Source organism: Myotis davidii, unplaced genomic scaffold (assembly GCF_000327345.1).
Source record: "Myotis davidii unplaced genomic scaffold, ASM32734v1 scaffold370, whole genome shotgun sequence".
Lineage (NCBI taxonomy): Eukaryota > Metazoa > Chordata > Mammalia > Chiroptera > Vespertilionidae > Myotis > Myotis davidii.
The window spans coordinates 15,365,236-15,383,185 of NW_006288615.1; the positions used below are offsets into that span (position 1 = coordinate 15,365,236).

Sequence of the window (17,950 nt, forward strand, 5' to 3'; positions counted from 1 at the left end):
TGTAAGAAATAAGTGCCAGCAGTAAAAATCTTGATATTTTTTGTGATAAGTAGTTAAATAAGTACAGTGACTTTCTTTGAACATCTTTGAAACTGTACTCCAAGAAAATGAGGACCAAGACTAAAAAAAAAAACACCTTTGAATATGCCTAGCAGAATGTGTAGGACAAATAGGCCTCAACAAATATATATTAAATTAATTAATGATTAAAATATTTCATTTAAAATATAAATGTTTGGTAATATTAATTTGATGTTTATTCTTTTCAGATACAGATGAATATAGACCTCCTGTTTGGAAATCTTACTGTAAGTATACTAATAATTTTAAATTGGGTGGATTATAGTGCTTTATAAGTAATATAAAAATACTAGGATCATTAGATATGAAGTCATTCCATTTTGTACCTGTTATTGAAAAATTAATTCACAACAGGATTTTGGAATAGCAGAAGTAATTGTGGGGAAATAGGAGTGTTTCTACAGCCTGTACATGGTTTGCACGTGTGGAACGCATCTCATCCTTCTGAGCCTGCACAGAATTCCATATCATGGAACCTGAGACTGCTTGTTGACAATGGCTGATAAACTAATGCAAGGTGAAGCTAGCTAAGAATTCACGCCATTTAATTATTTATTCTCAGATTTTGATTCTTTAGAGGAAGAAGGGCTCTATTAATGATGTTAAATCAGGAAGCTATCTTGACAAAAGGAATGGATAAAAAGTGGCAAAAGAAAAGCAGTCTTTCTTTTTCTTTTTTTAGAAATTGTCTCCCCAATATAAAAGAGGCATTTGACTTCTGTACTGCTCTTTAAACTTTGCATTAGAATAAAAATTTCTTCAAGGCTAGGTTCTTAGTCTTTTATTTTCTCTTATTTCCTAGAAAATACTGTTTCATCAAGTAAAAGTTATTTTTAAAAAGTAGAAATAAGGTTAAATATAATCAACGTAGTTTTAAAAAAATCCATGAATGCACTATTGCAAAAACCAGTACTATAAGCTTTTGTTTATTGTCAATAGAGTTGAATAAGCCACCTAAGAAACCTTTCCTTTAAATATAGATTATTAACATCTTGTCGATGTTGAGTTATTCTAACTTTTGATATTGGCGTATTTCTGAAATTTGCTGACTGAAGGAGCAGCAATTCAGTTTCTTATTGGTTTTATATTCCCAGAACAATGGAGAGTTTTATTTTAATAGGTTGTTACTTTGGGCTAATTATAGTAAGCATAATATGAACAATTTCTGAAATATTGCCATACATGCATTTTCCCCTACCCCTGCTGGTGTCTTTGGTTTCTGGAGAGTGTAGAATGTATAAAAATGAACAATGTTCTTTAGACTCCTAAAGACTTTGTCTCATAATCTCATTGGCAGAAGCCTATTTAAAATTATTTTCTGTATTTTTTGGTTTTCAATTTATCTTTGTTTCCTTGTTTTGACTTGTGCCTTACACATTTTTTTTTATGTAAGAGCATTTATGTAGCCTCGGACTGGTATTGAATCGTGGTGGTGATTTTGTTCCCCCTAAAGAATATTGATTACTATATGTAGTATATGCAGTGTGTATTTTTTTCTATCTTTTTATGTCCTACCATAGCCACCTTTTGTCTTTAAAAATGGCATATTTCTTTTTGGGGGGTAAGAATACTGCTACTGAATTTTACAGGTTTTTTTTTTAGTGACTTCAATGCCTGGGCTCCCCCTCCATCATTTTAGTAGTAGAAAAAGGGAAGAAATTATTAGAGTAGACTTTATCTCCTTCCATCAAATGAAAAAACTTCATTCCACTTCAAGGAAATGTTATGATTAAACTGTGTTAAAGCCAAGTGGAAAAGCCCATTTTAAAAATAGGTCAGATCCCTTAACTAATAATAAAAAAAAAATAGGTCAGATCTATATATATTTATATATATGTTTATATATATTTATCTCATTGGCGGAAGATATCTATCTATCTATCTATCTATCTTGGTTAGAGTTGATAATTGACAATAAATTCCACGACAGTATTCGGCACTGACAAACCATAATGCATTCATCATTTGTGATGTGAATTAAAATTTTGTAATTAAAAAAATTCTCAAAATATTAATAAAATCTAAATGGATTAGATTTTTAAAAAATGAGTTATGTCAGTCAATGTTAGCAAAACAAAATATTCAAAGTGTTCTGGTTGTTAAGTTCTAGTCTGTATTACATTTGTAAAACCAAAGGGTTCAGTTAAATCTTAATGTCAGAAGTTGCAACTTGTTGTTTGTTTGTTTTTTACTTTCTGTCTTTAGCACAATGGGATGTGTATAGCTTTTCACAGTGAGATTCTCTAAGAAACATTTTACTGTGATTTTGTAAGAAACTTGTTTTACCTATGCCTGTTCCACTTTCCAGTGTGGTTTAGTTAAGCTTGTGAAAATGTAATTTTAAAGCCTTACAAATACAAACCAATGGGAAAATAGAATTAGCAAGAATTCTAAGTTGATGAGTCTCCTTTAAAAAATTCAGTTTTATTGCTTATTGATAGGTATTGCTTGAATTACACCAGGGACTTAACATGCAAAAAATGGGGCAAGCGAGCCAAGTGGGGATTGTGAGAAAGTAGAGCATGAATGGCCTGTCTGTAGCGAGAGGCCCATTGTTAGCGTTCCTTTACTGTGGTCATTCACCCAAAACTCTAAAGAGAAGCTGGAATTCTCTTTTGCTTTATTGTTGGAGTTAAAGCTTTTAATTTTTAAGTGTTAAAAATAAATTTAAACCAGACGCATGTGAGCTGATTTTGACTTCAAGTTACCAACTTGTGATCTTGGAACTTCATTAAAAATGTATTGCTTCTAGGTATTGAGAAATTCACTAGTAAGTATTTAAGCATTGAAGTTCTAAGGTGATTGAAAAATGTTAAGTACTTTAATCATGTATCTCCTCATTTAATAATTTAGCTATTAATTTTTGGTGAATCAGTTAATGATTATACAATTTAAATTTCAGCTGATTCCAGTTTAAATTACCCCAAAAATTTAAATTTAAAAGGGCCTGAATTAGTCTTTATTACTGTGTACAGTTTTTAAGTGCTTCTTTTGATACATGTCTCCTGAATTCAAATTCATGTTATATTCAGTTATACATTATCCAAATAAATAACATATTTATTTAAAATGAGTCTTAAGGATAGACTAACCATAGGTAGCAAATGAGGAGGTATTTGTCTAAAACTTGCTTTTCTCCATGAATGGAACTATACCCTTTAAAACTTATAAAAATGAAGGTTGAAATTCTAACGTGGCAATATTGTCACCCCTGTTTTTTCATACTGGCTCATGTTAATGCTTGGTTACTGAATAGGTAAATATTACCAGTGATAACCAGATGCTACAGTGTTTGTTTGTTGAGTTAAAAATCAATGCTTGAAAGTTGAAGAAGATGGCGGCGATATAGGCAGACGCGTACCGTCCAAGTCTCATAATTGAGTTTTCATAGGTGGCAGTACTTTCCAAAGAATTTTTTTTTTTTTTTTTTACAAAGGAAAACACTGATCTTTTGAGAATTACTGATTAAAACAGAACTGTGAACTGAATTTTCACATCTAAGAGTTATAGTTACCAATGTGGAAGAATGGGCCTGAAGAGTCCTCCCTCTTTGTCCAGTCATGTTTTGGCTTCTCTCAGGAGGATGGCGAGTTAGAATATCTGGGTGAAACGCATGTACACTTCTATCAGGGCCAGACAGATTTGGCTCCAGTGCTCTTTCTTCCCTTTCCCACCTCAGAATTCCTCCCTTCATATCATCTTTTTAACCCATAAAAATTTATTCACAGGAGTATTTTTGAAGAACGAACTCACACAGTGAAATATGGGCATCCCACACTGTTTTAAGGTGCTGTCTTTCTTAGGGATTTTTGCAACCAGGAAGAAAAGGCACAAGAATACATTTCTGTGTGTAGAATTTCAGTCATTACTAATGAGGAAGGGCTTTGTTTATGTTTTGATTTTTAAACGGTAAAGCTGTGTCTTCTCTGTGCCTCTTCAGTGATAGCATTACCGTGGTCTGTTTGGGTGATGAACTCAAGATGCATTCTGGTGATCAAATAGTGCTCCAAAGAAGTTTTGGTATTACTGTCAGTCACCTACAGACAGTCATAACTAATCTTTGTTGAGTGTTTACTTTGTGCCTAGGTCTGTTTTGTCTAACATGTAGTAAGTTACTTAATCCTTTCAGTATTCTGTGAAGTAGAAACTATTTTTATCCCCTTTTACAAAAGAGGAAAACGGAAGCACAGCATGCAGTGTTAGTGGCAGAGCCCAGTGTTCAGACAACCCCCAGATGGCCTGGTCCAGGAGTTCACATTCTTAGACACAATGTTATAACGCCTTCACATAGCAATATAGGACAGTGGTATGTGTCTGTTCTCAGTATATATATTGTATGTAATAGACACTCATACATACATGTAGTCTAATCATATGCGTGTGTATATATAGTCTAATTGTATATACTTATATATGTTTCTGTATATGAATCAATTCAATCAGAGGTGAAGCCTATATAATTGAAATCTGAGTCTTTATTATCTGACAATACCAGATGTCTGAGTAGTATAATGTTATGGTGACAAAATCTGTATGTATTTAAATACAGCATTAACTTAAATTCAATTGAATATGATTATATATGTTGAAATCAAAAATAAATTCCTTTCAAGCGATAAATTTAAACATACATAAACACACGTTCTCTAATAACCACACATTCTATTCATTATTTTTTTAAATTTCAAATAAAAAAAGCCAAGACAGTCTAGATCAGCCGTGGGCAAACTACGGCCCGCGGGCCGGATCCGCCTGTTTGAAATGAATAAAACTAAAAAAAAAAAAAAAAAGACCGTACCCTTTTATGTAATGATGTTTACTTTGAATTTATATTAGTTCACACAAACACTCCATCCATGCTTTTGTTCCGGCCCTCCGGTCCAGTTTAAGAACCCACTGTGGCCCTCAAGTCAAAAAGTTTGCCCACCCCTGGTCTAGATGATGGTATTGGTATAATTTTCACTGATCCATTGTTAAATACTCCAAAAATTCTCTCTTTGGCAAATTATTTCAGTGCCTGATTTATTTATTTATTTGCTTCATTTGCCCAAATTGAATAAGTGGCAGTAACTTTGGCTCAGAAATTTTGTTTAATGGGAGATTATAAAAAAATAATTTTTTTAAAAAAAATATGGGAGATTATATTTGAAGAGAGAGGTTTGCATAAAAATAGGAGAGAAAAATGGCATATCTAGCCTTTAAATTCTAGTTTTAGTTTCAAGTTTGATATTTAATAATGTACTTAAAAATACATAACCATTATTGGTTTGTATCAGAGAAAAGCTTAAAGTAATGCAGCCACACACACCAAAAAAAAAAAAAAAAAAAAAAATGGGGAAAATAAATGACTCAGATTATGGAGAACAGACTCAGATATCCAGTACTGATTTGTTACAAGGCAGAAAGACAATTTTGTGTTTTTTATTTGTGTTTGTTCCTGAGCTTTCCCTAAATTCAGTCAGGTTTACTTTATTTGCTTTGTTCATAAAGAGTAGGACTGCACCACAGTTTACTTGTGAACATAGAAAAGTAGTTTGTGATTCCTAAAATAGTCAGAAGTTCTGCATAAGAAAAATGACGTCTTTCACTCTCTTCCTTGTAGTGTACCAGCTGCAACAAGAAGCTCCCCATCCTAGAAGAATTACCTGTACTAATGAGGTGGGTGTAATGAGACTGTTACAATGAAATGTTTTTCATTCATTTGTTTCCCAGACTTTGACCTTCTTCATCGGCTTGGTTATTTGTGGGATTAACCATTTACAGTAGTTGGCACCATAGCATTGCAACTTGAATGCATTTTTCTTAACATTCTTTTCACTTGAAATAACTGTCACTGTTTAAGGGACGGTCTGGGAACACAGTATAGAATATGACAGTATAGTTTTCAATGATGTTCATCTTTTTTGTTCCTACATTCTTCTTCCACTTTTTGTTTTATTCTTTGCTTTTAAAACAGTTTGAAGGCATTATGGAAGTATTATTAATTTTTCCATTAAAAAGATGTAAGTCATGATGTAAAAAATAAGCAAAGACATAGTTCACACAGAAAACAGGACATATGGGAAAAGATGTTCAATTTCATTAATAATAGAAATGGAAATTAAAATACATAGACCATTGTTGCCTTTCAGAATAGCAGAAGTTCAAAAGCTTAGAGCAGTGGTTCTCAACCTTCTGGCCCTTTAAATACAGTTCCTCATGTTGTGACCCAACCATAAAATTATTTTCGTTGCTACTTCATAACTGTAATGTCGCTACTGTTATGAATCATAATGTAAATATCTGATATGCAGGATGGTCTTAGGTGACCCCTGTGAAATGGTCATTCGACCGCCAAAGGGGTTGCGACCCACAGGTTGAGAACCACTGGCTTAGAGTATACTTGGTTGGTAAGCATGTAAGGACACAGACACTTAGATATTGCTGATGGGAATGTGCCATGCTACAATTCTATGAGAATTTTGTAATGTCTAACAAAATAAACTTCACTTAACCTTTGAACTAGTCCAAGTTATAGGGATTTACCCTGATGAATTACCTATACAAATATGGAATAACATATGCTAAAGTTTTTAGTGTAGGACTGTTTGTAGTAGAATATTAGAAAAAAAACCTAAATGTCTATAAGGAAGATTTCTATGAGATGATATGGAATGATATAAAATGCATATACAGTATAGTAAGTGTGGTCCCTTTTTAGTAATAAAGAAAATAACCCTGCCTGTGTTGCTCAATGGTTGTGCATCAACCTATGAACCAGGAGGTCACGGTTCAATTCCCAGTCAGACCATATGCCTGGGTAGCTGCTGGGGTCCAACCCCAGCAGGTCCAGGGGTCCCCAAAGGTGTGGACGGAGTCGGCGAAGAAGGAGTGACATGGAGACAGCGTTCAGTTGATCAGCAGCCTTGCCAGGATCTCCAGCCAAGTTCTGGTCTGGATCTCCAGAGAAGTTCTGCCGTTTATTGTCTTGTTACATCCGTATTTATACCAGTTGATTTTAATCCTGTCAATTTCTATTACAAAGGTTAGGGCGTTTCTTATCTCCATTCCAGGGAGTAAAGATTATGTAGCTTAAGTGTGATTGTTTGTAGTTAAAGTGATTAACTACCAGCCTGGCACTTAAGTAAGGGGTTTTATTCCCTCCCTAACTTCAGGGAAAAACCCTACCTGGGGAAACAACCTTTCTGGGAGAGGTGACCTTGGTTAAAACACATAGCGCCAAGAAGGGGAATGCATTTTGGAGTGCTGTGTTTATGCCTCAAAGTCAGTCTGCATGAGCCCAGTCAGCTTGGCTCAGTGGTGAAGTGTCTACATAGGAACCAGGAGGTCAGTTTGATTTCTGATGAGGGCACATGCCCGGGTTTGAGGCTTGATCTCCAGTGGGGCATGCAGGAGGCAGCCAATCAATGATTCTCTCTTATCACTCTAGTTTCTATATCTCCCTCTCTCTTCCTCTCTGAAATCAATAAAAGAAAAGAAAAAAATAAAGATTATTTTTGCAAAAGAGAAACACAGAAAGGATCAGCAAGAGATTGGTAAAATGTTTTCCATAGGAGTGGCTGAGGAGCAGTGTTGAGGGTGTACGATGGGAGTGAGACTTCTCTGAGGACATGTTTTTGTACAGTTGTGACTTTTGAACTATGCAAATGTTTCACATATTCAAACAACAGATTTAAATAAAAATAGTAAAATGATCAGAACTGAACATGCAGTAAATGAACCTACGCTTCCAGAACATTTCTTAAATGAACCAGGCAAATACTCTTTTTCAGTCTACCCCGGTACAAATTCCTTAGGCTCTTTTCTGCTGGGCCTTTCTCTATCTCATAGCCAGCACAAGCTGCCATGAAAAGCTAGGGGAGATTAGCTGGTGAGGTGATGGCCCCAGTGGGAGAACAAAGGGGCAAGGTTATGTGGAGATGTTAACAGCAGGGGGAATGTGGAGTAACCAGGAAGGAAAGTCACCGTCTCTTCTGACATATTGTGGCATTAAGTGCTTAGATATTTTATTTTACTTTTTGGATAAAGTGATGTAAATATTTTTTTCAGATTTTTAAAGCCCTAGAAATAAAAGATAATTGAGTTCAACTCTTTTTACGTACAAAGTGTTTTGTAGATAAGAAACAGGCCTGAGAGTCAGTTAGTCTGCTGGTAGAACTGGAACTCCAGACTCTGATTTTTCTTTTGCTTAATATTTGCTTTAATTTGTCACACAAAATGTTGAGTAATGTTTTGAACATTTGCATTATCACAAATATCTTTCTTTCTTTTTTTCCCAATAGGTAGAAAACAGACCAAAATATTATGGAAGAGAGTAAGTATGGATTATCAGAAAACATTTTTTTAATATATTTTATTGATTTTTTACAGAGAGGAAGGGAGAGAGATAGAGAGTCAGAGACATCGATGAGAGAGAAACATCGATCAGCTGCCTCCTGCACATCTCCCACTGGGATGTGCCCGCAACCCAGGTACATGCCCTTGACCAGAACCGAACCCGGGACCCTTCAGTCCGCAGGCCGATGCTCTATCCACTGAGCCAAACCGGTTTTGGCATCAGAAAACATTTTATAGATTGGAATATGTAAGAGAGATGATTAAATGGGTGCTTTTAGTAAAAATGAAGGAGGTATTCAAGTTTGGATGAGTGAAATTATTTTTCTGATTATAAATGTAATTATTCTAATTGGTGAAGAAAGTAGCATGTGGAAATGTATGCAAGAATGTTAAAATAAAGCCATGTAAGTAAATAAATAGTTCTAGATGTATATGAGGGAAACATTTATATTTGTGTGTACATGTATATATTAAGCATATAGATATATACACACATGTGTGTGCTGGGATATGGGTTGTTTAGTCTATATTTATACTTTTCTTTATTTTTTAAATTTCTTCTAAAATTTCTATAAGTAAATATATGCCACCTAGAAATAACTGTTGGCAGTTTGAAGTATTACCTTCTAAAGATCTATTTTTCGAACTGATTTTACAAAATGGAGATATACTTACAATTTTTGTAGCCTGGTTTTTTCATTTAATATTAATAATGAACATTTTTCTATTTTATGAAAAATGTTATACATCAGGCAGTCAGACATCCCTCTTGCAATCTGGGACTGCTGGCACCTAACCGCTCACCTGCCTGCCTGCCTCATTGCCCCTAACCTCTCTGCTTGCCTGCCTGATTGCCCCTAACCTCTCTGCCGACTGTCGGTTTAGGCCCAATCCTTGTGGGATATCCCGCAAGGGGTCCCCGATTGGAGAGGGTGCAGGCTAGGCTGAGGGACACTAGTTAAAATATATTATTACAAATTATTCCAAAATCAAGAAATTGTTGTTTTATTTTACTAGTAAAAACTGCAAAGTTTTAGTGCAGCAATATCTCAGTTCTATTATTTTGAGTTACTAAAAGGACATAATGTATATTCTTTGTAATTTGTAAATCTCATACGAATGTAAGGTGACTTTATATTTTTAATATTAATCATCAGTCACCATTGGCATATTTTTCTTCTTCAGTGTTTCAGCTCTGAGTGTTTGTGTAAAGAGTGTGTTTATTCTTCTTCCTCCTTTTTTCTCTGTTAATCAGAAATAGGTTTTAGCAGGGAGTGAAAGCAAGTATTACAGTTCATTGCTTTTGGCTTGAGAACCAGTGATGCAGATTATGCACATTATTGGACAATCATGCCAATTATGGGCAACCCAGGGTCCTGGAAAATTGCCAACATAGACTCTGAGCCAAAATTTCGAGAAATGTTATTAGTTTGAAGAAAGGAAATGGGACACATTTCTGTATATTTTTCATCATGTCCATATGGTCAGACCGGCTACATAAGAAGGGCATGTTTTCTCAAGAGAGGTGGTTGGTCTTCCTTTGGATGGATGTGGATTTTGATTTTGTGATTGTTAAATGGATTGGGTAGCGACTTTGGTTCTGTTTTTATCACCACAGAGAAGCTGGCCAGGGGCCAGGCCCAGGGAAACACAAGCATAGTTAAACTCAGTTGAGTTTATAATCCCCTTTGATTTTATGGCAGTACTTGGTCTAGAAAACAACAGGCAAAGGTGGGGGTTTTGTTTTGTCTTGTTTCATTGAGAAAGGTGGAAGACATGCAGTTTCTGAATTGACTTTGTTTCTCAGGTTCCACGGCAGGATCTCCCGGGAAGCCGCCGACCAGCTCCTGAGTGTGGCTGAGGGGAGCTACCTCATCCGGGAGAGCCAGCGCCAGCCGGGAACATACACTTTGGCTTTAAGGTTGGTCGAGGACCTGTAATTATAACTACGCTTCATTTAAAGCCCTCTTAATAGAAGGCTTTAAATTTTAAAAGCATCCAGCACGTAATTGAATTGGTTCTTGTTTTCTTGGGACCTAATTACCATTTTAATAGCTTTGAGGCCCTTAAAAAATTCCTCATGAATGGTAGCACTCACTAATTAAGGATTGAAGAACTTTTAAAGCATTTTTATTGTAGCTCTACGGTTTCTTTCTTGCATTTCATCGGGGTTCTCTCCCATCTGTCCTGCTGTGTCAGCTCCTTCTATTTCTTGAATGAGAAAAGGAACTAAGAGGAAAGGCCTTTGTAACTCATAAAATTAAAGCTAGTGTCATTTCTCTTAGCTTGGCTTTTGGCTGAAGCAGATTTTCTTGGGAGCTCTTGGCTCTTTCCTATCAGCTGAACTTTTTCAGCGTTTCAGCTGTTCTTAGCTTACAGTACTGTGCCCAGAAACAAACATTTCCATTAACTCTGCAATACAGGGTTCTAATATAATAGCATGCTTATCATTTGGGTTTACCTCATGCCAGGACTCTAACCTCATTTCATCTTCACAACTCCAGGATTTATGGGTTGTTACCTTCTCCACTTTACATATAAGGAAAAAGAGGAGCTAGAGGCTGAGGAACTTGGCCAAGGTCATACATTTAATAATTCATGTAGCTGCTACTTGAACCCATACAGTCTGGCTTCTGCGCCTGTTCTGTTAATCTATCTACATTGCTGCCTCTATAAAAGCCTGGAATAATTATCCATTGTCTTTGTCCATTCCTCGTTTATTCTTCCATTCTCTGGAAAAGCCTTAAAAATAGAAACTTTCTGCCCTGGCTCAGTGGTTGGAGCATTGGCCCGAGCACCAAAGGGTGATAATTTTGATTCCCAGCAAGGGAACATAGGTAAATTGCGGGTTTACCCCGCCTTCCCCCCACCAGGAAATGTGCAGGAAGCAACTGATCTATGTGTCTCTCACATCAATGTTTCTCGCTATCTTCCTCCTCTTCCCTCCTTTACTCCCTTCCAGTCTCTCTGAAAAGCAATGGAAAAAAATATCCTCTGGTGAGGATTAAAAATAAAAATATAAAAAAGGAAACTTTCTAAGAAAGAGGTCAAAGAAATGAAGTTTCTTTCCATGGCCACAAAGAGAGAATAGAAAGGTTATGTTATTGCTCAGGACTCTAATATAACCAAGTCTAACTTAGTCACTTATGCCTTTGTGAGTGATCAGGGATTACTCTTATTCCCACCCATCAGATTTAATATTAATCTTTTTAACAAAAAGAATGATAAAATTCAGTATTATTTCATACTGAATGCCAAATTAATTGCATACTTGGAAAACTGAGCTTGTTACAGGATTTCATGGAAATTTGCTTTTGATGACAAATGATAAAATGTAAGTCCCCATTAATTATTTAATTATATTGTTTTTTGGGTTTAAATTATGGCATACAGGGGAGAAAATCTGGGCTGGGAATTCAAAAACCTATTTGTTTTGCCACTGAATGAACTAGAAGACTGACATGGGGCCAACTACAGAATCCTTAAAGTTAGTTTCTTCATCTTTCTGCTCCTAACATTTTATAATTTTAGGATTCTGTAATATCACATTTCCAAAAAGTTTGGTTGTCTGAGTATGTGAGGTAAATAAGCCTTGTTGTAAAGGCTAGTGGATTTGAATAAGGAAGAAGGAGGTACAGTGTTGCTGTCTTCTTACCTTCCCCCGAGATCACATAGTAAGTTACAAAACTGGAATTTGAACTCAGTTTTGCCTCATTGCAAAGTTTCTATATCTTCCGTTATGCTGTATTGCCTCTCAGAACATGTTACCAAGCAGTTTTCACTTAATGACAACAGCAGACACTGAAGGGCCAAGGATTTAGTTTGAAGAAAGTAGCACCCAAACCTTCCACGCTCTTTCTCTTTTCCTCTCCCTCACTCTCTCTCATGCTACGTATGCCTCTGTTATCTAATAGTGAGGGGGACTTTTTCTTCTTGCTCATCTCACACAGCCAAACCCAACAACTTTTTATTTCTTGAGGTTTTTTTCTCCCTCAAAATTCCCTCTCCTTTTCAGCTGCAAGCCCCTTCCTGGACTAGTTCAGTAACTGCCTAAGAAAGCTTCCTGCATCCATCCAGTCTTGTCCCTCTCTGTATCTTCCACAGTATTGTAAATGTCAATCAATCTTAAAATCTGATGCAGTGATCAGCAAGGTTGTAGGGTTGGGTAGGGCAAAAGGTTTCAAAGATTACACCTCCCCCCATCACTGACATCTCTCCCATACTTGTGGAGGCCTAACCCTGATCCTTCACTGATGATCTTTGTGGTCATGTGAGGTATTACTCAGGGGATTATGTGTTTTGTATGTGCTGTCACCTCACCAGTTTTCTGCACTAAGAAGAGGTTCTCATTCCATAGCTGGAAGGTATTCTGCAGCTGAATTTTACTCGCCTCTTCACCATCTTCTCCCCTATTCCATCTCAGCCTGAATTTCAGGCCAGGCCTTGTCTGGCTTTTTTGCCTTTGCCCATGTTGACCCCTTGGTTCAGGAAAAATGACTGTTACTCAGCGAAAGAAGTATACAGACAGACACTTACATGCAGTGTGTAGTTGAAGATGCTAGGCCAGGCGTCAGATAATAATAATACCTTATGAAGAATGAGAGGTCTGTTTCAAAGTGACTTTGGGATTTTTCTGTATGTTTTTGACAACATTTGGATTAGCTATAGTTTAATGAGGTATGGCAAATACAGTTATGTGTAAGCTTAAGACAATTTAAGAAGTTGGATTGAAAACATTTTTTATCATTTTCATAGTTTTAAAACTAATTCTTTAAAAAATATTTTGTCATTTAATTTTTCTCACTAAGAAGAAAATATGTTCACTGTTGTGCATGTGGAGTGACAAATGAAAAGGGATAGGACTAGTGCATGTTTTCTGTGATCTTTTATTAAATGTTAAGTATATACCAAAGAATATCTTATAACAAACATAAAAATCATTAAATATGATTATAACTGTTATGTGCCCAGCATGTATTTTAAGAAACAGCCATTGCCTTTGGAGTCTCCTGTGTGCTTGTATTCCTCCCCTATACCCTTACTTCCTCCTGTTACTCGCACTGGCAGCCTTATCCAATGATCAGTCCCTGGCCTTTCTTTATAAATTTATAACGTATGTTTGTATCCCCACACAGTGCATGGTTTTGATTTGCTTGTTTTGGACTTAAAATAAATGGAACATGTAGAATGTATTCTTCATTCTTTTCTCACTCAACATTATGTTCTGAGATATATCGTTACTGTAGAACATGGCTATAGTTTATTTATTTTCACTGCTGTATAATAATCCATTGAATAATTATACTATAATTTTAGTTGCTTGACCTTATTGTGTATATTTAACCTCTTTGAGCTTTACTTTTCTGTTTGTAAAATGAAGCCTTTAAGATTCTTTAATTAGCAGCATCCCACTTTCAAGAATCAAATTATCTTATCAGTTGAGAAGCCTTCAGCTCCAGTGTTATCTGATACTCAAAAGCGAACTCTACCTGCTTAAGCAATACATTATGTAAGGTCCTATTTCACATAATGAGAACTTCAGAAATGTATTAGCATGGATGATCAGCATCCCAGTGGTATTATGGGGGACTTGTGATCTTTCCATTTCTGGCCATTCACAGCATCAGCTCGGTCTAAGGCTGATTTTCCTTGTGGTCAGAGGTGGCTGCAGGGGCAGTCAGAGTTGTGTGCTTCCTTGTATTTACTGCTTACAAGGGAACCTGTTCTCTCGTGCAGTATGCATCCTTCCCGTCAGGTTGATCCAGCCAGCGTTGGTCTCCCTTTCCCAACCCTGGACCAATAACAACCTGCAGGGAAATGCATGTACTGATTGTCCAACCAATATTGCAGGGTCCTGGACTTCTAATGGAAGATAAGGCTTTGGGAGGAGGTCTGGATGAATACATTCTGGTTTTCTTTTCTTGTTTTAAAAGCAGGGAAAAGGTTGGAGTGTGTGTGTGGAGGGGGGAGTTGGGGTGGGGAATGTGTACAGTTATATCTATACAGCATAGTAGGTATTAAAGTCATTTCCATGTTAGACTGTGAGGATCAATCCATGGTATAATTCTTCAAATATTTTAGTCTGATCAACTTCTTATTAAAGTAGTATATCCAGTTTTGTAAATAATAAGAAAATGTGGTATGAGTTCCACAGAAAATCAGGTACCTGAAGCCAGTCACCAAAGTTTTATAAATTCTGTTTGGTGATGTTGTTTTGCCTATAGTATTTTCAAAATTTGATTTAAAATCTTTTTTAATCTGACTTAAAATAATTTAATGTTTTAAAGATGACACGGAAAGTCTAATTATGTTAATATTTTTAGCACAGTGAAATAAATCCATTGTAGTATTGACTAATATATTCCTTAAAAAATGTATCCCTGGTATGTCACTGACATGTGTCAAGGCCTTTCATGGAAATCAGGGTCTTGGTCTTCATTATTAAATTGGGAAATTAACATAATCCCCCAGATAGCTGCATCATCAAAAATAGCATTTATTGAGCTTCCATATTCTGCCAGGGACTGCCTATCCAGATGGGTGAAGGAAGAAGACCTTTAAGCTACTTCCTAAAAGTAGAGCAGAAGTTTGCCAGATAGAAGGATAGGTTGTGATAAAAATTAGCATTTTGGGAAGAAGAAACAGCCAAGGCCGGAATATATAGAACAGCATGGAACATTTGAGGTTCGGGAGTACAGGAAGTGTGCCAGGAAAGCCTGGTATTTCATGCTTGAGAATTTGGACTTTATCTGTGGGACATGGGAGTCAATGAAAGCTTTTTTAGAAGAGAGTGATGATTACATTTATAATTTAGAAAGATCATTGTAGGAGCAATAAGAAGGAATGGAGCCCTGGCCAGTGTTTTTAAGTGGTTAGAGTATCAGCCCATGCACTGAAGGGTCATGGGTTCGATTACTGGTCAAGGGCACATACCTGGGTTGCAGGTTTGATCCCCACCCCCAGTTGGGGTGCATGCTGGGCAACCAATGGATGTTTCTCACATCAATGTTTCTCTCTCTCTCTCTCTCTCTCTCTCTCTCTTTCTCTCTCTCTCTCTCTCTCCCTTTTTCCCTCCCTCCCCGCCCTCCCATTCTCCCCTTCCCTTCCTTCCACTCTCTCTAGAAAATCAAGAGAAAAATATCCTCAGGTGAGGATTGACAGTAACAAAAAAGAATGAATGGAGAGGATGGTGGGAACTGCTGTACCAGAATTACTTAGATAATTAATTTAGGAAGCAGTTTTTCTTTGGCTATGGAGAACTGATCTTTTAAAGGGCTTCTAGATATCTTATAGATTTCAAAGGGTTCACCTTGAGGAGAAACGTTAGCTTCAAATTTGGGAATTTCTGTTGATTCATTTTACCTGCTCTAAATTGGGAGAAGAACAGGATGACAAGTGCAGGAGTCAGTACTCCCAAACCCTGTATCTGGATATTCCGGGACAGAGCTGGACATAGTCCAGGGAATGCTTTACCCACAGTGCTTGCACTTTCCTTAGTTTTAGGATGGCCAACCATCACAAGAAATATTTGGAAAAAATTTAGATAATGGAGAACAATAAGAATTTAAAAACTGAAAAAGCATAGTGTGACTCTGTTTGGATATATTTATTATATTTTTTGTTAAAAATATATTTGTTAAATTCTAAAAATATACATAGCCTAAGTTAATCTGAAAAATAAAATTCATTATCATTATGTATATTATTGTTCTACTTACATAAAATTAGGTATCTATTTGGTATACTAGGTATATGTAAGTAGAGAGATGTCTAAAAGAATAATCACCAAAACATTCATAGTGTTCATCTCTGAGTGTGAATTTAAGGTGATTTTTATTTCTTTGTAGCTTTCTGAGTGCCTGATTTGGTGGGGTTTTTTTGTTGTTGTTCTTTTACAATGCATATATAGAATTATTACAGTCAACCAAAGAAAATCAATAGGGCTATCTTTACTCTTTAAGCAAAGTGGAAGATAAAACTTCCTATATCTCTGAAGATCTGACTAAGTGGAATGTATTAACTTATTTAAATAATTGTTCAGAATCGAAGAATTGGTCAGGCTTGGGGGCTGTAGGGAGGGCAGTCATATGTTGATAAACTATACTGCATTTCCCAAAATCATTTGATCATGTGACCCTCTTTCATGGAATCCCTCTGTGGAACACACTTTGAGAAATATTCCATTAAACATTTGATTTGCACAGTTCCTCTTTCTCTGGACCTCATGCATCAAGCAACCTTCTAACTAAAGGCATCCATGTGGTCTACATGGAGAGAAAACTTAAAATGTATAGGTAGAGTATTAGGGGCCTTTGAGTTGTTTCTCATTTTCAAGTTAACAAATTAGAATAAAGGCTGGAGTTGAGGGAGAAAAGAAAAGGGGACAGATCTACCAGTTTCTTCTATTTGATAGGTTAAGAGAGACATCCTGCCGGCCAGTGTGGCTCAGTGGTTGAATGTTCACCCGTTCACCAGGAGGTCATGGTTTGATTCCCTGTCAGGGCACAGGCATCCCCACCAATTAATGATTCTCTTTCGTGGACGTTTCTATCTCTCTCTCCCTCTCTGAAATCAATAAAAGAAAAAGAGGCATCCTTCCCATTTTTTTCACACCTCTTTTTGATAAATAAGTCCCAAAGACTTTTTACTGAGGTGTTAAATTGATAGATAAAATTTAAGGGCTTATTGCCTCATTGATTTTTTTTCTTTCTTCAGATTTTTTTTTTCCTGAACCAGAAAAGATTTACTTTCTATTTAAAGAGTGTTCTGAAACATATACCTATGGCATCCAAGTACCACTTATATGTATTAAAAAATTGCAGGCTTGGCTTTGCATGCTATGAACATTTACTCTTCTTAAAAAACCTTTCTTTTTAGTTATAAGTAACATGCCAGTTTACCCACTTAAAGTGTACAATTCAGTGGTTTTTAGAGCATTCAGAAAGTTATGCAACAAAACCCATTTTAGAACATTTAATCACCCTGAAAAGAAACTCCATCCCCATTTGCAGTCACTTCCTATTTCTCCCAATCCTCCTAGCCTCAGGGAACCAGTAGCCTACTTTTGTCTCTACAGAGTTATGCATCCTGGCTATTTCATATAAATGGAAGCATATATAAAAGAACTTTTGTGACTACCTTCTTTCCCTTAGTATGTTTTTAAGGTTCAGTCATGTTGCTGAATGTATCACTACTTTACTCCTTTTTATTAATGAATATTTAAATAATGTTCCAACGTTTGCATGTATGCCCATTTTTTTTATCTGTGCATTAGTTGATGGGCATTTAGATTGTTTCCACTTTTTGGCTATTATGAATAATGTTGCTATTATGAATAATGCTACTCACAAGTTTTTGTGTGGCTATACCTTTTTATTTCCCTTGTATATATACCTAGGAGTGAAAATGCGGGATCACATTGCAACTTTGTTTGACATTTTGAGGAACTGCCAAGTTTTTTTCCAAAGCGTTTTTACCCTTTTATAGTCTCACCAGCATTACAGTATGCGATGGTTCCAATTTCTCCTCCTCA

The 17,950-nt window shown here is 36.1% G+C and overlaps 1 long non-coding RNA gene across 1 annotated transcript; it reads left to right on the forward strand.

Moving 5' to 3' along the window:
- The first annotated feature begins 245 nt into the window (after positions 1–245).
- LOC107182610 lies at positions 246–5,743 on the forward strand. The gene is made up of 2 exons (XR_001513340.1): positions 246–308; positions 5,684–5,743. It is a non-coding gene; the product is annotated as an uncharacterized LOC107182610 (long non-coding RNA).
- Positions 5,744–17,950: the final 12,207 nt, after the last annotated feature.